At 43.4% G+C, this 26,007-nt stretch overlaps 1 long non-coding RNA gene across 2 annotated transcripts; it reads right to left on the bottom strand.

Moving 5' to 3' along the window:
- Nucleotides 1-318: 318 nt before the first annotated feature.
- Nucleotides 319-24,788, bottom strand: LOC146543400 (uncharacterized). Of its 2 annotated transcripts, none has more exons than XR_014886412.1 (5): nucleotides 24,218-24,788; nucleotides 15,696-15,760; nucleotides 12,326-15,096; nucleotides 10,614-11,737; nucleotides 319-1,397 (listed from the first exon to the last, which is right to left on the bottom strand). It is a non-coding gene; the product is annotated as an uncharacterized LOC146543400 (long non-coding RNA). The 2 variants fall into 2 exon arrangements; XR_014886413.1 differs by lacking the exon at nucleotides 24,218-24,788 and adding an exon at nucleotides 17,105-20,035.
- Nucleotides 24,789-26,007: the final 1,219 nt, after the last annotated feature.

Genomic DNA, 26,007 nt, shown 5'->3' with positions numbered 1-26,007 from the left:
GCACAAGCCCTGTGTGTGGATGGGGTTCTGGTGAAGCTGGCCCAAGGCCAGCAGCTGCCTGCAGGACCAGTCACAGCCATGGCTCACCCCTCAGCACACTGCTATTGAATTTCATCCTGAGGTGTGTGCTGGGTGCAGGCAGTCCCTCCTGTGTCTGACAGGGAGCTGTGACATTTCAGCAGCCTGCAGGCCCCAGGTCATGCCACCAGCTCTGCACCTAAGTGCTGCCTGCCGTTTAGAAGTTTCCCAGCAGAACTTTAGTCATCTCTGCACAAGATTCGGCAGGGCTAAATTTAAACTTGCAAGCTGTTATAGCTGTTATTTACCACTTTTTTTTTTTTTTTTTTTTTTTTTTTTTTTTTTTTTTGAGAGAGAGAGAGAGAGAGAGAGATCTGTGCACAAAGCACTTCATGCAAAGTGCATGTGGGTTTGAGGAGTGGGAGAGAACTGTGAATAGATTCAGTTCTTCACTGGTTACCAAAATCCTGCTTGAGACATAAATTCATGCTTAGACCTCAATACAGGTTGTCTTAGAAACATGCAGAGACCTGAACTGATGTCTTTTTTATTTATGTAGACCTTTTTCTTCAAATAAACCAATGCCTTGCCTTATGCAACACAGCGCTGTAAAGAGAATGTCTTTCATCTCCAGCATTTGCTGTTATGTGGCAATAACACAGCGTTTGCTGAAAAGCATCTTGATGTAATAGTAGTTTAAAGTTTATTTTCTAAACAGAGCTGTTGTTTGCCCATAAGAATGTAAATCTGCAATTCTCCTTTACACTTCACATACAATGAGAGACAGAGACTTAAAATCTCCCCGCAGGACAGAATTAATTGTAAAGTAAAGCACTAAGTATGGCATTTATCTGAGATCGTAAAGGCTACAGTAATTAAAAAAGACTAAAACATATGGTGCACCTCATAAGGATGGATAGTGTGATCTCCCAGACGGAACCTTTTTTGGTTACTGAGAAGAAACAAGAATATGCAGCTATTCTCCCCAGTGCTGAATCGTAAAATGAGCTTTAGTTGTGGTGAAGCAGGAATGGCATTCCCATTTTAACTCTGCCAATCTGGAGGAGAATGATTTCCTTTCATCTGGTGAGCAAGATATGATCTCCAGTTTGGATCTATTAGTGCCTTTACAATCGGATATGAGGGAAGGAAGTTGTCATTAGTGGCTTGTAGCAGCCTGGCAGCTGATGTCAGCACATGACAGCACCATGCTGCAGCCAAAGGAGTGTCACATAATCCTTACATTGCACTTGGGGCACCCTCCCCAGTGCTAGGTTGTATTTCAGTGATGTTATGGGTGTAATGTGGACCACAAACAAATCCTGATCAGCTGGCTGTCTCGGGTTGAAGGAATGCAATCTAATCTCAGAACAACGGACCTGGAAATTAAAAACAAACAAACAAGAAAACAATTGCAAAACAACAGCAAACACTTGAGTAATCAGATAGTGCACAGAAGGTAAAAGACAATACTTCAGCTGGCGTTGAAGACCAGTATAGCGCAGAAAAAAAAAGATTAAAAACTTTGTGCTACGAGTTTAAAAAGATGTTTTGTGAACATCAATCCCCAGTTAGAGCTCTCAAGTATGCATCGAGTGGGAACACACAGCTTGGGCTGGCAAAGTGTCCCTTTTGAGGGGAAGTCACCTGCTGGCTATTTAAGCCTTCCACCTGAGAGGGCACTATTAATTAAATAAATGTGATGAATATTCACAGCTTTTAGGCTTTCAGGAAGGTAGTTTAAAAGGAAGTCAAGCTAATGAGAATTACTGTGGCAGTGATAAGGAAAGTGAAGTTCTAGCAACCATGAATTTTCCAAGGCATTTCATGGGTGATTTTGAGTGCCCTATGTGAAACCACATGGACAGTATCAAAACACTGACAAAGTGCTGCTGCTCAGTGCTTTGCTGCTGCTGGATAAAGGGATATTTACATTAATCCAGGCAAGAAAAGCAGAGCACGAACCTGATAAGATATTGAAATGTGTCCTACCCAAGGAGAGGGAAAACAAAAGGCAGGTAAGGAAAAAAAGGGCACTTTTCTTCTTTGCTCTCCCTAAAAAGGAGATCAGAAAATTAAGGTTATTAGAAAAAAAGCAAGAAATATTGTGACAAATACATATGATACGTATGAAAAGAAAATCAGATAACAAAACACACCCAACTACCGTTCAGCCAAGCATCACTTAGTGCCTGGTACATTATATATAAATCAATATGTGTAAGGGGTTTCACAAGAAAACTGAGTCTACACACATGCTGCTTCCCAGATCATTTCCCAGTATCACTGGGGAAGTTGGCATCTACTGCAGAAGTATGTGAATATGGCATTGACCAAGAACCATTTTCCTCAACCTAAACAGCCATCATCACATAGAACTTCTTCCCGTGTCTCCTTTTGCAATGGATCCAAACTTACCATTCAGTTACTTTGTTCTTAATAGTAAACATTAGCACCCAGGAGCAGGCACCGTATTAACTGCACACAACATAACTGCAGCCTCCATCCTTGCACCTCAGCTGGAACAAGGAGCTGAGGCCTGATGAGAGGCATGATTTGGGGTGAGGGGTAAGAAGGTCCATCTCACACAAATTGAGTTTGTAGCTTCATTAATTCAAAGTGGCACCTTCAAAAGGAAGGAGAGGAATTTTGGCATACTTTTGGTTGGAGAGAAGCCTGAAATTCATAGCCCTCAGCCAGAAGTATTTATAAGATGTAATTTGTCCAATTAAATGACATCACTGGTGGAGAAAAATGGGCTAATCTGTTAGACCTGCAAACCAACAACTGTTAGGGACAGCAGCAGCTAAGCAGCTAGAACTGCAACAGCGCACATAAGTAACCCAAACCTTTAGCAAAGGAACCAAAATTCTTCCCTGAGGAAGAATTAAATAAAAATATACAACGTTTCTTTAGAATTTATATCATCGTATATATATTAAATACACCTTTTCAGCAGAAATAATATCAATCTCATAAGAAAATGAGATTTGTTTTTCCTTTCCTTTTTTCTTCTTCTGGGTAATCTGGAAGCAGTATAATTTCTCTGGTATTAAAGTGCTTTCCAACTACAACTATTTCTGGATTCCCCAAATCCTACATTTTTAGTTTTATACTAGGAGAAAAATGTGTGTCTTGCATTTTTAGAAAAAGCTTCTCAAATCAATCTTTGTAGATCTGAATATAAATTAAGGCTCAGCTTCCTACATGATGGCAAATCTGTTCTGTAACTCCCCAACTGTCTGCAGTCTCCAGTAACTATAGCAGCCAGTCGGTATTCTCTCAAGTTCAGTTTGCTGCATTCACCCGAGTATGAGCTCAAAGGCAAAACACATTTTCTTCTACCAGATGCCTTCTTTAGATATGATTTACATAAGGGAAAAGTGTGTGAGAAATATCAACATTTGCATTTTAAACATGATCTTGGGATGTCCGTCATGGTTCATTCATCTGCTTTTTGGCTCTTCAGTGCCTTCAGTTCACTTTTATTTGACTATAAAAACATATGGGACTCATTAGCTTAATGGTAAGTTTATTTATTTTTCATCCACTTGCTGGCACTTATTAAACTTCTAACTGCAGCAGGAGGCTAGGTGAACTCTGTTCATATTCAAATTTTTCCATATCATAGGGAGTAACTGATCATAGCGAAATACCCAAGAAAAGTGATATTCATCTTGATTTTCAGCTCTTCTGGTAAGATGCTGTATCTTTCTCCTAAGCAGAAGCCTTAGAGAAAGAAGGCCAGCAAGGATAGTTGGAGGTACTTCATGAAGATGCCTGAGGAACTCAGGAATTCATGATCTGAGTGGAATGTCTTGTGCCCGTACAGACCCACACAAAAAGAGAATGAAGTATTCTTTCTGCAAATGGACAGTGAGAGCACACATTCTTGCCTGAGCAATCAGGCAAAATACCAGAGAGGAGCAGACCCTTTGTAGGGGCTGGATGCCCCCAGCTTGGCACAGGCATTCAGTCTGTGTAGCAGCCCTGGGTGATGCTGGGCTGCTACAGACCCCTCCTTGCAACCCAGGGCAACCTCCACTATGGGAGGATAGTTATTGTGTAGGTCCAATGGCCACCTCTAGCTTCCATTTTAGCTCTGCCACTCAGATTCCTTAGAAATCTGTGCAGGCAACCTAACCCCCACAGTGAGTTCACTGGGAGCATCCCTTTAAACTGAATAGTGTAATTTGACATCCTTCACCTTTTCGCATCCCTAAAGGAAAAATTTACATACATGTATATATATACGTAAAATCATTAAACAACTAAGTCAGCTCCTAAGACACTGAAAAGACATTCAGCAGTCTGTGAGCCCCTCAGAGAGACAGTGGGAAGGAAGGCAGGCTGCTTGGAAAAGCTTCTGAGAAAAATGAAGCAGCTGTCTCTGCTAGGGAAGGACTACAGCAGCTATTTAATACTCCTAGCTAAGATCTCATGTCTAGGAAATGCACCACTTACCAAGTGTTACTGTTGCATCCAGCCCAGTAGTTCATAACCACAGACCTGTTATACCACTGCAAAACCGCTCTGAGCATATCCCAATTTTCACTGTAATTCAATTGACAAAAATAACAAAGCAGTTTTTACCTCCCTTGTGACATTTATGTCACTGCTTCCATCATCATTTGTGCTTCTTCTCCCCACTTCCTCCCACCACAGGCGACGTCTGACTGTTGCAGGACTGTGGTTCCCTTCCTGCACCACATGGTGCCCGCAGTCCCTCAGCCCCACGTGTTGCTGCTGAGGCTGGTGTCGTGCTGAGGCTTTTCTGCATCACGATTCCCCGCAGTGCTAACAACTTGGAAATGCTAACACCCACCTGAGGTGCCAGAGATGAGACAATTGTTGAAAAATAAAGCGAATAAACTTCTAGCTTATCAAGCAGCCTTTCCTCTCTTCAGATTTCATAAAGACTCATGCTTTATCTTGCCATTGTTCCGTCCACACTGACTAGCTTTAAAAGCAAGGCAGGTAGCAATGACACAGGGCTTGTTTTCAAGCTCAGGAAGACCCTAGCACTGGAAATCAGCCGGCTCAGCTCACCTGCCTCCGCTCTGCTTCCCAGAACTGCATCTCCTCACAGCTCACCTTAGCAAATTTCACCCTACAGTCTGTCAAAAGTACTTTCTTATTTAAAGCCTGCCTTTTGCATTATACACAAGGGTCTAATTTCTGTGAACTACTTTTCACGTTGTAGAAAGAGAAATAACATGTGAGAAGGATTAAATAAAAAATGGTTTTGCTTCAAGAAATCAGTTCTGTGACAAAGAATAATCACCTTCTAAAAGCAAATACGATTCATTTTAAATTTATGTGTATAGCCAGCATAAATATCTAAGATAATTCCATTAAAATAGAAAAAAAATATATCTTTCCAAGATAAACCACTCTGTATGCAAGAGAACGGGAAGCTGGTCAACTCTTACATGCAAATTCTGTCTGCTGGAGAATGAATGTCCCCAGGGCTCAGGGATTACCTGGCTTATCCACCTAGCTTTGCTTCTTGTTCCCTCCTGCCTCTGCATCTTCCAAACCAGGGGCCCCATTGGAGCTCAGGGAGTTGGAGCTGGCAGAAGCTTGTGTCCAACCCCGGTGGAGCCATTCCATGGAAATTAGGAGGATGCTGAGAGAGCAAATTCTATTTAGCTCCAAAAGATAAAGCAGAAATCCGAACATTTCTTTAGAGGGATTTTGGTTTTGCATAAATCAATGGTCCTAAAGGGATCCCAGAGGCAGAAGTGCTCTGCTCTCTGTGGGGTGCAGTGGGAGCCAGGCAGTGCTGGGCAGGACACGTGTACCACAAGGCTCCTTTCTCCTGCCTGCCTGGGCATCGTGCTCCTCATCGTTACCTGACTTCCTCTAATTGCACACGTGGCCCTTGCCATTTCTGCAGCCTTCCATGTCCACTTGAGCTGCAATTTCAAACAGTGTCTATATACTTACAAACCATGTGTAAAGGATCATTAGTGGAGAAAGCCATGAACTACAACACTTAATATATAGTAAAGTAAGAGAGTGAGCTAGTTGCTGTAAGTCAGCCTGTCACCAAAAATGTCACCCTGGCAGCCAGGTCACCCAGGGGAGATTAAGAACACAGGAGTAACAGGATGAAGGGTCTGGAAAGCGATAAAAAGGCAGGTGCAGTCTCTGAGCTGCCCATCTATCCTGCCAACATCACGTTCCAGCCTCAAAGCCAAAATTAAAATGCAGGGAACAGCATCACCTGTCCAGAAAAAACTATTCAATTTAGCTTGTTGCTGACATGCTGCAAATTTTTCCAGTGCAAAGAGTTGTGCACAACTATTGGTTTCACAGGAGCTGGGATAGAAGCAGTTAAGTAGTAGGTACAGTAATTATATACCAGTAGAGAGAAGGTCGGAAACAAGGCTCACTCAAGTTTTGTTTGTACTTCTGGCACGTCAGTAACAAATGCAGCAAAAATGCCAGGGTAGTGCTAAGTCTGGAGCAGAGCAGAATCTGCTGGAATGGCAAAAACTGAAAAACAGATTTAATGATTGCAGCTGCAGGCCCAATATCGTCAGTACTGAGACTGCGTTCTCGTCATAGTCAGACACACAGGCAAAGTTAGTAGTAGTCTTAGTTATTAAAGGAATGCCAAATGAAATTGGTCTGCTGTGACAACAGAAAAGACTGCGTAAAAGTTAAGCAATACAAGCATTCACTATGAGATCTAGCAGTTCTGGAGTAATAAAACATGGACACACCACAGTGCATAGTAGAAAACCCACATTTCCTCATGAATTTAGGCCCCACAACTCTTTTCTGCCCCAGCTTTGGTTTCCTGCCTATTCTTATGTGGGAGATTGGCTCGGTGCGTTCTGCAACATGGCTCAGATCAAGCAAGATGCTTTGTATCTCTTTAAAGGAAAAGGGCCCAATACGAAGAAATGTTCCCTTAATATTTTGAGAATTAATGACGCATGAGTAATGCTGAAGTCTGATCCAAGAAATGTTCCAGTATACTTTCATATTATCGAGTTTTTCCAAACACCTAATTTCACAAACTGCCCACAGAGCACTGGAAGCAACCGGTAGCCATCCACTGCAGCCCTGGGAACACCAAGCTGTAGACAGGGGGGCTGATGGGGCACTTTCACACACACACACCCTTGCTGCAGGCATCTGAAACACTCTCAAACAAGTTATTTGCATTAATGTGGAGTTTGCAAGGAAACACTCCCCACAAGGCAGCCAGAAAGCCATGCACCAGCCTGCTCACATTATGCCTGCAGCAGACCCCAGCACCGGCTGACAGCAGCACGGAGCACAGAGGTTGCAGCCTTGCTTTCTTCTGCTGACAACCACGGGATTTCTGCTAGCTAAAAGCCTCCTCCTAACCAGTGCTTTCTGGAGTTGAAGAGTTCTTGGAACTCAAACGATCATATGGTGTGGCTTAATGAATTGCATGTTTTGTCTTGCTTCTGCAAGTTGATTCTTTTTGACTCACCCAGTAGCGTTTGTCAGCTCTGCACTGCCTCTCACCAAAAAGTTAACTGTGGTTGGGTTACAGCATATGCAAATCTGAAGGTTGTTAACCAGGAGAAGGGCAGAAGATGCTTCAGAAGCCCAATATCCCTTCTTTGAAGTAGTAACCAGAAAAGAACTATTACTTAGCATGCACTAACACAGAGACAGCCAGTAACTGATCCCCTCCAGGTCAGCTGCAGCCTTCTTCCTTCTCAGCCATCACCAATAGCTGCTAAATTTTGTGGCCAGGACAGCAGCAGTGCCTGTACAATCTTGCATGCATATTTTCAAGAATGGGCAGACTGGGGCCCTTTGAGAGGCGTTAGCAATTTTCTAAGGCTCTTTCCAAGCACTACTTTAGATTGATCTCCCTGAGCCTGCTTTGTGACAGAACTGGAGGTGACAGACACAAGAGGTGTGTGGTTGGGGCAGGACCAGCTACGTGCCCTCCGTGCTGCTCCACTCCGCAGCTGGAACTCGTCTCGGTGACCTCCCCTTCCCAATATAATTCCACTCTGCAATGCAATGGGAAGCTGGCCTGGCATGGTTTCCTAATGATCTGGAAATCCATGGGAAATGATAACGTGTTGTGCACAGTTCACAGGGTGAATTTTTTTTATTATTTATTTATTGCTAATGGTATGAAACCAAAGGCAAGACAAGCTGGGCTCCCTCCTTCCTTGTCAAATTCTAGCAATAAAGAGCTGTAGAAAAATCTCGCTTCATCCTTCTGCCTAATGAAAACCATGCAGAGCTCTGCCTCCTGCAGCTCTTGGGAGGGGGGGAGGGAAGGCAGGGCCTGCAGCACTGCCTGAGGTTGGACCTTCAAAACTAATTTTTTTAAAAATATCTGTATTTTAGTGAGGGAAAAAAGAAGTATTTCTAAGTAAAATTCACATTATTTTCGTGGATTTGTAGAGTCACTGCTAGATTCTCCACAGTAACTTGAACTGACTGAATAAAAGGCTTTAACAGAGCAAACTCAGAGCTTCATTCAGTTCCCTCACTTCCCTTCTTTGGTCCCAGTCTCACTCTCCAGTCTCCGCAGCACCTCCCAAAACTTTATCTGCCATGCAACAACTTGCATTTTGATTTTTGCTTTCTCTGTTTCTAACAAAGTTAACTACAATAAGTCTCTTGGGCACGTACTGCTGTAATCCCCAGCCCCATATTCTCAGCACTTCTGACTGTCTCCTCCTGACTGCAGACATTTAATGCACACAATCATCTTTCAAACCCTTATCGTTTACAAAGGTAAATGCTACAGCTGTGCTGGCACCTGCCCTGCTCCAACTGCCAGACTGCGCGAGCAGTAAATAGGCAAACATTTTGCTTGGCTGTACTGGTTGCAATTGGAACAGTTTTGTAAACTGTATGTAAAATCTTGAGCAATTAGTTCCTTTCTATAACACAGGAAAAAGTATACAGGAAAGTATGCTGACTTTTTCTATCTTTTATGGAAAAAAAACTATTATTAAAAATAATAATTCACTATATCAGCTGGTGACATTGCTCCCATAGGATAAGGGCCACTCTGGTAGCTGTAGTTCTGAGTATATATGTACGAAAATCACACCTGATTGTATTCATCAATAAGGGGACAAGATTACTTAAATAGATCCCTGAGGTGAAAAAGCAAGATCATCCCTCCCTTGTTCTAAGAGAAAAGAGAAAAATCAGCAAACTGTTGTATTTTAAAAAAGTGTGTCCAAAAAAAAGCTGAACCTGCTACTGTCACCTTGACAGATGGACATAATCATGTCAATATTTCACATAAACCCACATGTGATGGGGAAAGTATACATAGCTTATTCTGCTCCTGTACAGCTAAATAAAAAATTGCTCCATCTCTATCCCATCTCTACCAGTACAGCTCACTGTGCTGTTGTGCAACAGAAAGAAATTTCAGCCAAGTGTAAGCCTAGAACTGGATTTCAAAAATGTTGGGTTTTTCCCTTCGTGCTTCATGCTGTCCTTACACAGGAAACAATTAATAGTTTGCAGGTACCCAAGATCCTGCTGGCTTCACAGATGGGGATGCTTTGTATAGGCAACACATACCGTGTCATATCACCCAAACACACGCTCCCCCCATTTACTTTTCACTTGGATGCCAAGAACTGGGAGATTTGTTAAGCAGGAACATGGCATGGAGACACAGCCATCTACAGGCCTGCTTTCCATAGGCAAAAATCATACTGGGGTGCTTCCCTGCAGTGGGGATGTAAAGCCCTGCAGCCATTTGCATCTGCTCCTGGTGTCAGAAATCCCCATGCTCCTGCTGGGGGTGAGATTCAGAGCACAGCTCTCCTCCCGCCCATGTTACTATAGGAATGTTTTCTGCATTCCCGTAAATGCCAATGGGTTTTCCCAAGTGGCAGTAGTGGTCTCCTTGTCCATCCTTCGGTTGAGCCACAAAGAATCATAACTTACAGGTGTCTGCTTACAGTTCAGGCAGCCGGAGGAAATGTTTTGTGGCTGCAAAAGATTTAACACAGCTTGACTGAGGTCACTGGGCTTGTTCCTGCTTATTTCTTCATGTGGTATATGGGAAGCAAGAGCTAGGAGAAGTATGATGTCTCGGAATGAGGTTGGCTACAGGAAAAGATTTACCATGCAGCCAGTTCTGAAGCCATATTGGCTTCTGGAGGCAGGAAAGAGCTGATGCTTTGCATTCAGTGTGCTCTGAAATTCCTTATCACGTTCCCATCCCCACGAACAACAGAGGCATTTCTGACACAGCAGCAGCCAACTGGGAGGAGCACAGGAGATCAAAGCTGTTGACTCGCACCCGGCAGCTCGGGCCAATGCTGTGCTGTGAACTATGTGACCCCCCTGAACCTGCTGAACCTCGACCAAAAAGCATTTGTCCCATCCCTGCATCTGTGAAGTCTTCAAAGAGTAAAGCTGGTTTTCATTAATTGCCAACTATTACTTTTTGTGAGCGAGCTTTCCTCCCACTTTTCTTCACTCTAAAAATTACCAAGAGTCCATTCACTCCATCACTACAGTGGGGCTGAGGGTATAACCCCAACTTCTCTTCCAAATTCCCTGTACTGTCAGATGTTGGCATGTGGCAACCGATCCAGCACATTGCCTACCTGAAATCCGAGAGAGCTCTGTTCTGAAAGAGGCTGTTCAGGAGCACTCAGCAGTCAATGCCATGCTTCAAAATGAACTGTGAGCCCAGGTGCACTCAGGCCTTGAAGAAACGCAGTCATCCCACCTGTCATCTGCAGGAAGAGAGAGCTTCTGTGATGGCTGTGTTATCAGCATGGCTATCTTCCAGTGTTTCTGATGAGCTCATCAGCAGTCGGCTTGAGCCAGGAGGGAGCAGGGCAGCTACTGCTACCATGTTGTGGGTGTGAGGCAGCCACTGCCGCCATGTTGTGGGCAAAGGGAAACTGCAGCCGCCATGTTGTGGGCTTGGGGCAGCCACTGCCACCATGTTGTGGGTGCAGAGCAAACACTATTGTCATGTTGTGGGCATGGAGCAACAACTGCTGCCATGTTGTGGGCATGGGGCAGTGCAGCACTGTGCTCTGGAAGGAATGAGTAAGCTGCGTAGATGGCTCAAATGGTGACACCAGCAGGCCTCTGGAGATTGGTTGAAACATCTTGATGTTAGTCCATGGATGTCTCTTCAGTCAACACATTCCCTGTGTTGGTGACCTGAACTCTTTTGGCCTCCTCTGCTTTCAGCAAATAAGACCACAGGCAAGGACCCAGCTGAGAGCTCTCCAACAATTTCTTTATCTTGTTTTTCTTTTTTAGTCCAGAAGTGGCTTATCTGTTAAAATCAATCCACTTTGTAAAAATGTACCTGATTTGATGAACCTTGGATGAACTGCAGTCCAAACTCAGCCTTCCCACCAGTTCACCTGCAGAGCTTCAGGACCACAGGCTTCTCTGTGTGCCCAGAATCCGAGCTGTGCAATGCAGACACATTTGCACCTGTGGCTTCGTGGGCCCCCGGGGGCCCTGAGGCAGCCATGTGCTGTGGGCCGACCCTGAGCAGAGGCAGCTGCAGGCCCTGGCATCTGCAGCTTCAACTTTACTTTGCCCCTGTGCGCTGGTTCCCACGGACTGCACAGGATGAGCAGGAAACTCTCAGCTGAGAAACGCTGGGACTGTATTTCAATGAGAGCCCATTCCTGGTACCTACAACTATCATCTTCCTTCACAGTTTTCAAGATGAAATGAGTTGAGTGTCTCTGGTATTTTCCTGCCAACGCAGAAATAGAAAAAAAAAAAAAATCTGTTAATTGTGCTAAAACAGAATTTCAAGCTCTGCAGCTTCCCCTGCAGCGGAAGTGCTGACTTGTGATCACTTTTAGGCACAGCCCTATATCTTGGCCTGTGACTATGTTTCTGATATAAAATGTAAATATCTTCTTTTCTAAATTTTATGCTAATCTGCCTTCTTGCTTTACATAATTAGTTTCTTCTCAGTGGTATTTAAGAATTTAAAATATTTGTTCCATTTTAGTCATCTATTAAATAGCTGGTTTGTCTTTATTGAGTGGAAATCAGCGCAACCATTTTCTTGTTGCCTGGGAAACTTGTCTCAGGGTTTTCATCAAGTTAACATGTCAGCAAGGTCCTCCTTTAGATGTTACCCAAAAAGCACTGAGGACTGTAGCATAAGGACAGCATTTGTCTGAAATCCTGCCTCCCACTGTGAGTCCTCCAGACAAGGGATGAAGAAAAGGCAGATCAACATCAAAAAGTCTAAGCCAAGGTATTGTAATCAGAACAGGGACAGCCTAACCCGCAATATCTTGCAGATTTATTTTTTCCCCCTTTCTCTTACCAGAATATTTAAATCACAGCATGCAGAACAGGTTGGGTGCTGTAGAAGTGGTGCCTCCTAATCCTCCCCACTCCTTGAAAAGGGTGGGCTATGCAGCTTCACTGCATTCCATACAACGTAAGAACTTTGTTTTCAATTTATTTCCTTTTATTCAGCAGATAGTTCTTCTTAGTATCTTTCACATCTTGAAGAAATGTCATATAAGTACAGTATGCATGGCTGAGTGGTCGTTTCCTCTCCCACATTCACAAGTTGTTCCTGGATTACAGGGCTCTTCGCACAGCAATCACACTTTCAGCGATGACAGAATGGGGTTTTCTTTCTCCCAGCATTCAGAGCTGAAGTTCTGATTCTAATTTGGTAAACCTGGGAGAAGCACTTCTATTTTCACTTATAAAAACTTGAGGGGAAAAGAACCAAAAACATTAATTAATAATCACATATCTCGAATCCCTCTGGAGGCACCTGGTAAACGTGTCCTCACTAAAGCAGGCAGGCAGAGAGAATTATCCACTTTTTCTTCAGTGGTTGGCTGCTCTTTTCACTGATGTGTCAATTCAAATAAAGGTCACAAAAAAACAGTGATCCAAGATGAACACATAATTAGAAACAATATCTGCTTACAAAATGGTATTTGATATTTCTGAGAGACAGATGCAATATGGTCTCTTCTTTAAAAAAATAGTGCAAATGATCTTCTCATTGATTGGTAACACTGACATACTGGTGGGATTCGTGTCTCATATTTAATACTATGATAGGATCCACTAGAAAGAGCAAAGTCTCTCTAAATTTTAAGACAACCATAAAGAGAATTTCCTCAGGATTTGTATTGAATGATTAAAATAATTCAAATAGGATATAGCAAAATACTACACAGAACATAATTATGTAAAAAATATACCAACAAATAATGCACAGTGTTACTACATGTGCCAAAAGCAAGCACAACAGTTTTTCAAAGCATATCATGTGCAAGTGTACCAGCCTTACCTGAACATGTCGGGGGACATAAAAGGTCTGCCAGAACACAGGACAGCATTCAGCACCAACCTTTGGGCACTTCTGCATGTTGTTGTCTAGTTTTATATTAAATATATTGTACCCGGGGGATGAGAAACATATGAGAGAAAAACCCTTATGATTAAAAAAAAAAAGTCATATACTTTCTTTTGAGTCATTAGCTCATGAAATGCCTGCAAGGCTTCTACTTCAATTTTGTGGTACGAAGTTGGAAGTCCATGCAGCTAACACCCCATATAGCCATTAGAGATCCCAAGACAGACATTAGTAGACAGGAGTGGTTTGGGCCTTGTTTTATTTTTAATTCCTTTAGTTTTCCTCCTACAGCCACACAACCTTGTGCCCTTTACAGCACATTGCTGCAGAGTAACAGGAGCTCCTGCTTGTGTCCCTTCTCACAGCTGCGCTGTCCTGCTTTTGCGAGGCAGCACAAGAAGATTTCTTTAGAGACCATGACCATCCTTAAAAAAAAAATAACAGTCCACAATCAGACTTCTTCTATCAATTAGATTTGTGAAGACAAACTGGAGGGCAAGGTTCATTCCAAGAAACTCCCAGTGAAATGGGTGGCATCAACACATTTTACCAGTGCACAAGGGAGCTGTTGCTGTTGTGTTTGTAACAATAATTAGAAGGCCTTTGCAGATTTTTTCCAGTAGTGGGAAAACAGGCAAAGGATACAGAAACATGCCTGGGGATGCAGCTCAGATTGTTGCATTTCTGATAATCAAGGGTATGTCCCCAGTACAGGGCAAGAGGCTTAGTATCTTTATGAAAACTATTACTTCTTTTCAGTCACCTCCAACCAAGTTACCTAATTAGACTGAATTCAGATTACAGTGCAGGCAAATGCTTTTGTTCCACGAATGGTCTTCAGCCCTTCTCTCCTGTGGTATCTGCAGCAGCTCAGAGCAGGGAGCCCCACACGCCATGTGTGTGCCTTGAAGTGGTTGTGGTGCTGCCTAGGACAAAGGCATTCTTATCCCTCTGCACACTACACTGAGGAATTTTGTCTACCAGATGGACAGCAGAGTGAAGAGCCAGCAAGAGAAAGCCATAATTCATAGTTTCCTTGAATTCCTCCCACCAACCACAGTAACTGGCATTTGTCAACAAGGAGTCGATGAACAATTAGTCACGGGAATAAAAAGAGCAGATTCTTGAAATGAAAAGAGGATTGCTACTGTATAAAAATATCAAAATTAGATTGGATCCTTCTTCTGAGAAGCAAGTGAAAAATTTAGAGACCATGCTAAATGTTCAAATGTGAACCTGCCTAGCTGTGGGAAAAGGCTACAATGTGTGTCTGTGCTTTGACAGATGCTCTCCGTCTCCTTGTAGAATGAGTCATTCTTCCAAGACTTGAGCTATGAGGAGGCATTGCTAAACAGTCGTTAATTTGTACAGTTCTACCATGAATGTGAATATAAGAGCAAGATGAAATTTAGCCCTGGGATAGGCAAGAACCACAGCACCAGCCCTTCTGTGTTTCTGCATAGCCCAGGTTTCCAAGATTACCGCTCAGAAAGGGATGTGTTCAGGTTCTGCTACACTTGAAGGCACTTTAATATGGCCCTGCAGATCAGAACACTTAAAACTTTAAACCACTGAGCCCATTCAAAACCTGGTGTCAGCACCCCTCACCTCCCTGCAGCGCTGGGCTTCAAACACACATGTGGTTGTCTCCAGGGCCCTGTTGCTTCACAGACTGTGCTCAGAGCACAGGGCTTCCAGGTCAAAGATTATATCTATAGAAAAAAATTTGATATGAGAGAAGTATTCCCTGCGGGCTTTAAAAATATACAGTCTTTCCCTGAACTATGGTTTGTATCTTTCTTAATAGAATACAGCTGGCTTAAGGAGCAGAAATATTGAAGAACAATTACTTCAGTGAGTGTGGAAGTACCTCCCAAAAATGTATTTATATTCTATAAAATTGATTTATTAATGAAGGCATTTATTCATAAGAAACATACTCAGTAATGATAGTGAAAATTAATCAAACACCCTATTTGCAATTACTATTCCACCAATTCTAATTGAGAGATAAAATGTCCTTTATATTTTGTATATAAAGTGCACAGTAAAGCAATTATTCAGGTACCTGTGCCAGAAATAGTTCAGCAGATTTCGGGGGCAAATGGATGCATCAAACAATATTAATTAAGCTCATTTCAGCTAAAAAAAAAATGCAATGTTCTCCTTGGAGTTTCTGCAACTTTCTAGTTATTTTGCATTATTAATTTGGAGTAATGCTTACACAGAATACCAAGAGGAGTTTGACAGAAAATTAACGCAGAGACTCCCCCCAGAGATGTGAGATTTTTCTAAGCCAATTTTTCCTTACCCCCCGTTAATGAATAATCATCTCCTTGGCAATGGTTCCCAGAGTAAAGGCTTGTACTTTGGATCCTGTTGAATATAGAAAAGCAAGAAGTGTCAGATAACATAGTATCAGGGGGCTTTATCTAAAGAAACTTTAGCGAGTAAATATCCTCCAATGCACTGAGTCATTTACTTGTTTCAAACTGTTAGAGATATTAATAGCTAGCTTCATTATAGAGTTGTACAGAAATGTAACATTTATTCTGGTTCTTTTAAAGATACCTTGATACCTTCTTCACATCCCTGCACATCCCCCACCTCCATCCACACATTCTTCTGTCAGCCCTACAACCACTTAGCAAGTTCAGGGAGTTCTTTTGTCCTTCCTTTCTCAAACTGTGGGACAATGACTTCCACAGGGGCTTTCCTTGGATTTCATCACTCCATTTATCACAGGCATGGAAGGTGAGCGCTGGAAGACATTTTCCTGTTGCCCTTGTGCTAACAGGAAGCTGACCCCAGGGCAGCCTCTCATGAAGAGAGATTTCCTTGGGAAAATCTGAAACAGAGCTACAGCTCAATGCCCTTCGGAGAACTGGTGAAGTCGCTCCCTTTGCTGATAACTGCAGAGCAGGGGCTGTGGCTCTGGGAGCATGCTCAGCTTGTCCCTCCTGAAGCTGCAAACCCTTCACTGCATTTCTGCATAGCTGCCCCAGCTTGTCCCTGCACAGGAGACCCAGAAGCAGTAGGGAAAGGTTCTCAGGACCTTGAATGGTGAGAGACTGAGTCTGAAAGCTCCACCAGCACAGCATGGCCAAAGCCATCCCCAGGGAAGCAGGTTGGCCCATGGCCAAAGGGCTCAGAGCATCCCATGTGAGACTATTAACAATAACCAAATGCTTTTCAATGGATTTTCCTAGCTACAAAACACTATTTTTCAATGTAGTCACCACTGCTAGCTTTGCATTTTTGCCAGCAATGAAGAAGAGCCTGCATGCTGCGCTTGTAACAACCTGCACCAGTGGCACTGTCGCCACCACCAAAACACAGCCCACTGCCTCGTTGTACTCATATCCACTGTTTGGTCTCCATAAATGTTCAGCAAGCATCAATGAAGTCAGTGGGTGCCATTTCAATCCCACTCTTTTGCTTCACCTGCAGTTCCCTATCAGACATCATTGCGTCAGCAAGAAAATGCTATGGAAAACTGGTGGGAAGGTTAAACTTCCACTGCCATACCACCAACACCTGCCGCTGATGCTATAGGCCACCATAATAAAATGGGAGGCAATATTTTTGGAGCAGTTCTCAAACTCTAGAAACCATAGTATTTTTAGTGCACACCATAAATAGTTTGTTAAAAGTAAACCTCTAGAAAAATTGCCCTGTCATAGAGAAAATTCTGTTTACAAGTCCCACCTCTATACCCACCATGTACCACACTCTAAATCATCAGTCTGAGCAAGGACTGCAGCAGTACATCTCAGAAAACACCATGGAAAGCCAGTCCCAGCCCACACCTCTCAGAGGCACAGCTGGGGCTGGGGAAGAAGATCAGGAAATAATGAAGGCAAATTGTGCCCAGTGAGCACTGTTACCCAAACACACATCACCTTTTGTAGGACAGAAACAAGTATAGCTTTGAGGCTCAGCCATTCCTCAAACATGTCTATCTGTAAATTCAGCATCGTAATTATGAATAACAATAAAAAGGCCAATCTGCTGTGGGCAAACCATCAGCTGTGGGCATCACCCAGTGTTTGATAAGCTCTCATTGACATCACTAAGCCCAGGTTTCTGTTTGAGCAGTTCCGTCTTCTCCTGGAATAAAAGGCAAACCAAACAGGAGAGGTAAACGTACAAAGGAATCTGGCTTACTAGAGGCCCTGGATGGGCTCTGTGTTGCAGAGGGCAGCTCTCCCCTGCTGCCAGCTACCAGCCTTTCTCACTCTAGGCATGGGCTGGGGAGCCATCAGCAGAAGATAAACTCTGAATTAGGGCAATATTTCCATCATATCTCAGATTCTCAGAAATATCAGTAAGTTCAGGGCAAAAATGGCGTTTTTTTCTTTTTTGCAAGGACTGCAAGATGAGTTTGTTACAGATTGCAGAGATGGGGGATATAAGTTACAAACTAAATGGCTCTTTTGAGGGAGCTCCAGTCAAAGTGCAACTGGAGGTGGTATTTAGCCAAAGCTTATCAATCCGATTGCTGGGAGCTTCATAAGAGAGGCTCATGTCTTGCAATATACCTACCTTCACTTGGGTGTTTCTGTTATCACCATCTTTTTGCCAAAGCAGCCTGGAGAATTAGAAGACAATGGGAGCACAGAAAGTGCTTTCAAGTACTGTCTGTCTGAATGTAGATCATTTCTCCTTGATTCAGGTGAAAACAAAGATGTTTTAAATAATATTTGCATCCCATAAAGGCTCCCTTCATGCTTATGCACACCAAGGAAGCAAATGGAGGCTTTGACAAGAGAAGTAATTGCACAGAAGTAGTGTTGGGAATAGAAGAGGTAGAAAAGCACAGAGTATGCACGATATAAAATTATTGTATTTTTTACTTGATTTACTACAGGATATTGTTCTAATAGTAAGGGGTGAAAAGAAATAATGATCAGTTAACTTATTATTAATGCTCATTTTCTTTTCCAGAATTGCCAGTGGGTTGAGTCAATTATTAAACATGACAGCGGGGTTTAATATATCAGCTATAGATTCCAATCACAGCAGTCTAGTTCAATAACTGGGTTTTTTCTGCTTCATTTTGACTAATAGCATACTGCAGAAATTATTAAAATTCATCTTAGCACAAAAACCATTTAAAACCCCATGAAAAAAAAATATGGCAGCACAGCAGACCTCTGCTCATTATTTACCATAGAATTCAAAACAGCTACTGAGGAAACATCGAGCAGCTTCTCTGAAAACTTTTCAACAGCCAGAACGTGACCGTGGAAGTTCAGTCAATGCCAAGAGTGCCTCTGATGAGCTGAGGCCCCATCTGTTGCCAATAAAGTGCATCCAGGCTTTACAGGAAAATAAACTTCCCTCTGACAATGTGAATTCCTATGTGGGCCTTTGCCTCCAGATAGCTCAGCTGAGCTGTGGAAGATCACCGGCATTGGAGCAGCCTGGCACTGATCCAATGGCACTGGATCAGGCACTGTGGCCTCACTGCATGCAGGCTGCCCCTCGGGTAATGCAGGGAGGATGGGCTTCTGTAGGACAGGACAGTGTCACCAAAACAATAGCAGCAGAAGGGAGAACATTTCCATTGGCACCTTGAAGCCAAGAAAGGGTCATCTCGTGTCCAAATAACATTTTGCCCCTAAACTATCAAGAGCAAAAGCACAAGACTTAGTAATTAACCCACTCGCATGTTAATAGTTGAGAAAACTAAAGAATTAAGTAATAGCAAAGACTTCACAAGATCATTTAGGGGAACGCCACTTGAGAATCAAGTCAGAACAAATCACAGATCAACATTTTAACATCATCCTCTGGACACCATTTAAAAGCCAGTAAGAGAAGACTGTAGAAGTGACTGACACCAGTTTCTTAGAAATTTCAGTCCAAATCAAAATGCTTTTGGCAAAATTCCTTTTGGCTAGAGGAGGCCAAGCTTTCACTGATGGTGCTTTATCATTCCATGACACTGCTAAATGTTTTGTTTTGTGTGCTCAGCTGTTGCACAAACCAGCCTTTGGCTAACCAGGCCAAGTTTCAATGCGCAGGAAAACACTATAAACAGTGGAAATGATGCTCTAATTGTTGGTTTGCATATCTATCTGGTTAAATGACCATCTGGGGAAAGAAGTAGTACATATGTTAAATTAATCTACTTCATTTTCTTCAAGTAAATTAATCACATGGTATTATAAAATATTCCCTATTCACATATTGAGAAATAAAATTATTCCTCATTATTTTCATTCTAACCTTATGAGAAATGATAAAGCCAGACTTTGATATCTATCTCTACTGTTATTACCTATTGTACTGCCAAAAGAGTGGTAAGGAAGAGAACTGCAAATTCCCTGTCACAGAGAGCTGATCTTTAGGACTCTGATATATGTGTGCCAGCAAGACAAGCACAGCTTCTTTGGTGCTAAAATCCTGTGTTTGGGGAGCACAGCAAGGAGGTGGGCAGCCAAAGCAACCACAACCACCTGTCTGTGTGCTAGGAGATACGTTAAGGATCCCCTGTCTGGAGCTGCTTTGTTATTTCTAGTTCTTTCAGTTTTCAGGTTGAAGTTTTGCACTACTGATAATGGCTGACTGCAAGACTCCTGTAAGCGAGAGTCTTCAGGAGGGAAGCAAAGGAGACAGTGAAACAACAGAGATGGAGATACTGATCAGGAAGACCAGGGGGATGAGCAAGGTAGAAGCCAATGCAGCACCAAAGGAGGGAGGCCACAGCCCATAATAATGAGCTGTAATAGTCAAGTCTTACTGGTTCTGAGGGCGGCAAAGTGGACCCGTGTGAAAAAACCTGGTGTCTCTTTTGCTCCCCTTGTATTTCCCACCTGCTAAAGGAGCTGATCTACTTCACCTGAGAAGGAAATAGCACAAAGCATACCAGAACATACTGTGTATCTTGTATAAATGCATCACATATGTATATATAGCTCTGCGTGCTGACACTTAGTAGATTTCTATGTTAAAATAAACTTAGAAAATGATGACCAAATATACTGCATTATGCTGAAAAAAAACCACCATGAACTGCTAGCAGAACTGCAGACAGGGAAGCCATAAGGGAAATGGAGTTAAAGGAGCAAACGTAATAACACGTGCACAATAAATACACGTGCACAGTATTTTGAATTCCCCATATGGTGAGACTTAAGTAAACAAGTCCTAAGATCTGCAATAAAAGATGCAAGGCTTGTTTCAAGTACAACTGTTCTTAAGCACAGAGTTTTGTGCCAACATACATGCAAAAACCCGTTCCAGACAACGTTGTGACAAGAGTTTGAGTTCTTCTATAGCAGTGAGCTCTCTAGAGGTTTACTAAAATACATGAGGTTTTAGGTGGAAAAAAAAAAAAACACACACAAAAAAAAAAAAACCACAAAAAACCATACGTATGGCACTCACTTTTGTTTCTTACCACTTGGAGGCAGTTGCTTTCACCTGTGTACTGTTCCTGGCTCCCCAAGAAACATGTGCTCTCTACAACTGTCCGAAAGGAGGTTGTGGTGAGGTGGGAGTCCGCCTCTTCTCCCAGGTAACAGTGGTAGGACAAGAGAGAATGGCCTCAGGTTGCACCAGGGCAGGCTCACAGTTTGTTTTAGTAAAAACTTCTTCTCCAAAAGCATTTGGGCACTGGCATGGGCTGCCCAGGGACGTGGTGGGGTCACTGTCCCTGGAAGCGTTCAAGAAACATGTAGATGCGGCACCGAAGGATGTGGTTTAGTGGGCAATATTGGTGGTAGGTGGAGGGTAGGACTAGATGATCTCAGCGTTCTTTTTCTGACCTTCATGATTCTATGATTCTATTCCTGGCTTCCTAAGTCTCTGCTTGAGGTCAACTGCCCAGTACATGCTGTGAGGACAGCATAGGGCAGCCAATCCCTGCCCACAGCCTGCACAGCCACAGCAGCACGAGCACCACACAGAGAAGTGCTGCAGCACAGGATTAATGACCTCAACTGAGCATCTTAAGGCAGGATCAACATCCCTACTCAAATCTCAGTCCTGCACTTAGGGCAAAAGCAGGTATGTTCAGAACCCCATCAAGTTCTGGCTGGCACTAGCACCTTTCTCTAATTAGCTGTTTGCATTCAATTTGCAAATTTCAGTTTGAAAAAAAAATTGAATTAATAAAAAGTAATACATTATTCATGAATCTACTCAGGCAATTTTATACCCTGCCATTCTAATTAACAGTAGCAATTAGAAAATAATAAATTGGATTCAGACTGCACTCCAGTCTCGGTTAATGTGAAACTTTCAAACAAAGTTTACAGGTGCTCCTTGTCTTTAATATTAAAATACTATAGAAGTTAAATGGTGATACTCAAGGCCAGAACACTGTGGGGGTTGCTGCTGTTTCCCACCCACCCATACCACAGGTTGCACATCTGATCTTAAAGGCAAAGCAGCAGTTGAGAAGAATGCCAAAGAAGCCATGCAAGATGGCATTTGAGACTCAGCTAAGCTTTGAAATACGCAGTTTGATTCACATTTCAAAACTGGGCTCGTTTCCTTCTCTCTCCCTGCAGATCACATACCCACCCGGACACATGCAAAGCATGTTCCAATGCAACATCCTTGTCTCTAAGCTGGAGAGAAATGGATTTGATGGATGGACCACACTTAGGCAGTTCTTTACTCAGAGGAAGGTGAGGCACGGGCACGGCTGCCCAGAGAGCTGTGGGTGCCCCATCCCTGGAGGTTCCTAATGCCAGGCTAGATGGGGCCCTGTGTAGCCTGAGCTGGTGGGGGCAGCCAGCCCATGGCAGGGGTTGGGATGGATGGGCTTTGAGGACCCTTCCAACTCATACTGTCCTATGATTCTAGGGTTTGGACTTGTTACGATGACTCTTGCTGTTTTGAGACACTTCTTCCTTGAGAACCTCCACAAATACACTTTTTAATTCCTTTGTTCACATGTTTGGTAATAAATTAGATGTTTGTTGCAGATGTATCACTCCATCACTCCACTGGACTTGTAATATGCTTGTGTGTGTTTGTGGATCAACAGCCTGTGTAGTGATACAGTGCAGAAATGTAGATATAACCAAAACTGCCCTTTTGCTCGTATTGATGTTTGGTTCAGCGTTTCCACATCGATCAGAACATTGAGTAACTAAAAAAACATTGTGAAATAGCTCACCTTCCAACACACCAGTGATAAGTGCAATGGGAACAATAAAATGCTTTCAAAAAGGCACATATATTCTTGGATAATTTCAGAATTACACAATGCTCAAAGGCATTTCAGCTTTGAAATAGCACCTCATCCTTACAAATTCTGCAATGCAAATTGGTTGCTGAATGCCATCTATATATCAATTAGCAACCAATTAGCCAAAAAGCACCCCTTCTTGTCAATAACCCATCTTTAAGTACAACTGCACACTTAGAAATCATATGTTAATGAAACATTTTCTCCTCTTGATAGAAATAAGGCAAGATTGCAACAAGCCCGGTTTTATGTTTTAGTTAAAATCTGTGGTACCTGGGGCTGCTCCAGCAGTACCTGGCTGCTTAAACGGTTCTCAGGTTCCCCTAAGCACACCTGAGCCAGTCCAGGAACATTCTGTAGCCCTGGCAGTAAGAACGCTGCAATTGCTGTGCTCTGAAGCCTGAGGTCCATGCACTGAAGAGAGCATTCTCCCCTTTCCCTTTGCTAAAGGCAGTCTTTGGCAGGTAAGAGCTCTGACTTGAGCTTATCTGAAGCTTCTCAACAGCAGCTCTACGGAACGGTTTTCATAGAATCACAGAATCATTAAGGTTGGAAAAGGCCTCTAAGCTCATCTAGTCCAACTGTTTTGCTTTCTCCCCTTCAGCTCCTCCATCCTGCAGCCACCCAGCCCCTGTCCAGCAGGGTCTGGCCAGGCACCACAGCCCTGGGGACACCTCCTGGTGCACACACACCTTGTAAAAGCATCACAGACCACTCGCATGATAGCGGTGTGTTTACATTGCTTGAAAGTTATGTCACTGCTTCCACCATAAAGTTATTTCAGGGGGCTGTAAGTTAGGTGCAAAAACTTACTTTGAGCTGGAACTTGGCACGCACAGGCATGCAGACACACACAGCCAGATTTCTGGGAAGCGGGCAGAGATTTTGCATTATTTCTGAATTGTGCAGGTGCATGGGGTTTTCTGTGTGAGATTTCCAGAGGGAGAAGCTGCAAAGCTCCTGTAGGACAGGGCCTGGAAGGTGGTTGGAGATCAAAAGCACTGCCATTGCCTCCTTTCTCCCTTGCAGCTCTGCAAAAAAAGGCAGAAGACAGCCCACCTGCTGGCTGCAGGGGCCCTTAGCTGAGAGATGCTTGTTTCCCAAGCTCAGTCTAAAACTATGAGGCCATAGGGATGCTTCAGAGGCCCTACCACATACCAGTGTCACACTGGGGACTTTTTGGAAGCCTAAGAATACGTGAGACAGATTGAAGAAATTCTTGAAGCAAGCTTTGTTTCAGATGAGTTTGGATATACCATCCAAATGCTACTCAAACTGCAGTGGAAAAATGCCTTCATGTAGCCAGGACCTGAGTCACACACGGCCACAAACAGTGCAAAACCACATGGCAGAGGTCTTTCCTGCAGGACACTGCAATTCCCATGCTGGCACTGCAAGAAGTGCTGGTGGGTCTGCATGGGATTTCTCCCATCTCAGTAGAGAGAGCATAGGAATTTATAAGAAGCATAAGGGAAAAGCTAATCTCTAACAACCTCTTAAAACTTACTGCAGAACAGAGCACGGATCAACTCTAACCACAGTAACCTTTAGATCATTTGCTGTTTAAGGTATTTAGTATACTTGACCTTTTGTAATGAAACAATAAGCACATTTTCTTCACTTACTTCACAGCCTACAAGTCTGTTAAAGAACAGACCAGACTCGAAGCAGTTATTTGCCATGACATTTTGTTCCTTGAGTAGCACAACGCTCCACCTCCATGTCATTTTTCCTGTGCTTTGCTGGGTTGAAAATCCATGTCTAGCCCCTGGGAGGTGAGTCATTTTCCCATGTGCTTCCACTTCTGCTGCAGCTGCAGCCTTCCTAGACTCGAGATGATGAACATATATAAAGAAGAAACACACAGAAAGAACAGTAATCATCTGGTAATAGAAGAAGGAATGTGGTTGACAATAAGGGTATTCTTATCTAATCTCTTGCAACCATATTTAGTGATGTTAGTGGTTTAAGCATTACTATCTATCATCCCAACTGGAAATTATCTGAATTCTTGGTTCCACACATTGCTGGAGTTCAGGAACACATCACAGCCACTTCTTCCCACGGCACGTGCAGCACCAGGATCCTGGTCACTGCTCAGTAGAGCGAGCACTGAGCACAGCAGTTCGCTCCAGCTCTGAGCACAGTGTGATCCCAACTGAGAAACTTCAGGAGGATGCATTATTAGAAGTATAAATACAGCAGGAATTCTGATGGTTATCATGAGATAATCATCACACATCTGTATTTGTAAGACACAGGGCACAGTCTGGTGCTTCCTAGTCCCGAGTGACATGATCTCATAGTCACACACCCCTGGAGCTGTACTGAGCCCTTTATGGTGGGAAGTATGCATTTCTGTACTGGAAGAACATGCACTTGGCAGCTCATAGCTGTAGTTTACGCAAAGCTGTTTGTTTCTTGTAAACAGATTTGTTTTCCTTTGGTGGTAGGGACCCAAGAGAACACAATCTAGCAGCAAACAGAGAATGTGTTCTTGCAGAGCATTAGCAGAGGACAAATAGACCTCCCGGCAGAGTGCTGCCATGATGGCTTTTACACAAAGAGGTGTGGTATGTAAGGCTAGCTAAGGTCAGGAAATCTTTCACTATGTGAATGAACTCCCTGATGTTTGTGTTGCAGCATTTTCCAGGTGCCCTGCTCTGAGGGTGGGTGACAAATCCATGCTGTTTATTATTCCCTGAGTCCCTCCGTAACTACCTGGTCATTTTTCACAAGCTACAGCTGTGACCCAGTTCTCTGCCCTCTCATCAGTAGCAGGAAAGATTAAAGCAGTTATTACTCTCCTCACTCAGGTAGTTCTACTGATACAGACCCAGACTTCACAAGCAACTACGAAAAACATCCATACCCAAAATATCCATCTGATAATACTCAATTCAACACATGCCCCATGCATCAGACCCCAAAAGGAGAAGCAAGGGCTGAGGCCCAAAACCAAACCCTCACAGGACTTCTCAGCGGATGTGGGGCACAGGGAGGTTCTCAGGAAGGAAGGATGGTGCCCACTCACCACCCACACTGTGGTCAGAAGGCAGCTGGAGCCTTGCAGACATGTTCAGCTCCTGCTGCTCCAGTCAGGTTGGTGTCTGGGAATAGCATAACCACATCCATAAGTGTAATACTCAGAATGGCCTGCAAAACCTACTGGAAACATATGGAAATATTTAGGCCATTTTTTGTACACCTTCAGTTTTTCCCTGATACGCTGGTACCTGTGCCAGGTGTCTCAACTCAACTCAAACCACGTCTGCCCTTTGGCAGGAGCAGTAACAAACCTTTGGGGCCAGCTGCCCAACAGCAAGTGGACACTGAGTCCTTCAGAGCTGCAGGTGTCCCCTGCCCACCACCCACCTGCAAGCAGCCACCAGCCATTGATCTCCCCTCTTGGCTC

This window comes from Meleagris gallopavo, chromosome 14 (genome assembly GCF_905368555.1).
Source record: "Meleagris gallopavo chromosome 14, MGAL_WU_HG_1.1, whole genome shotgun sequence".
NCBI lineage: Eukaryota > Metazoa > Chordata > Aves > Galliformes > Phasianidae > Meleagris > Meleagris gallopavo.
This window is presented reverse-complemented; position numbering and strand designations above follow the sequence as displayed.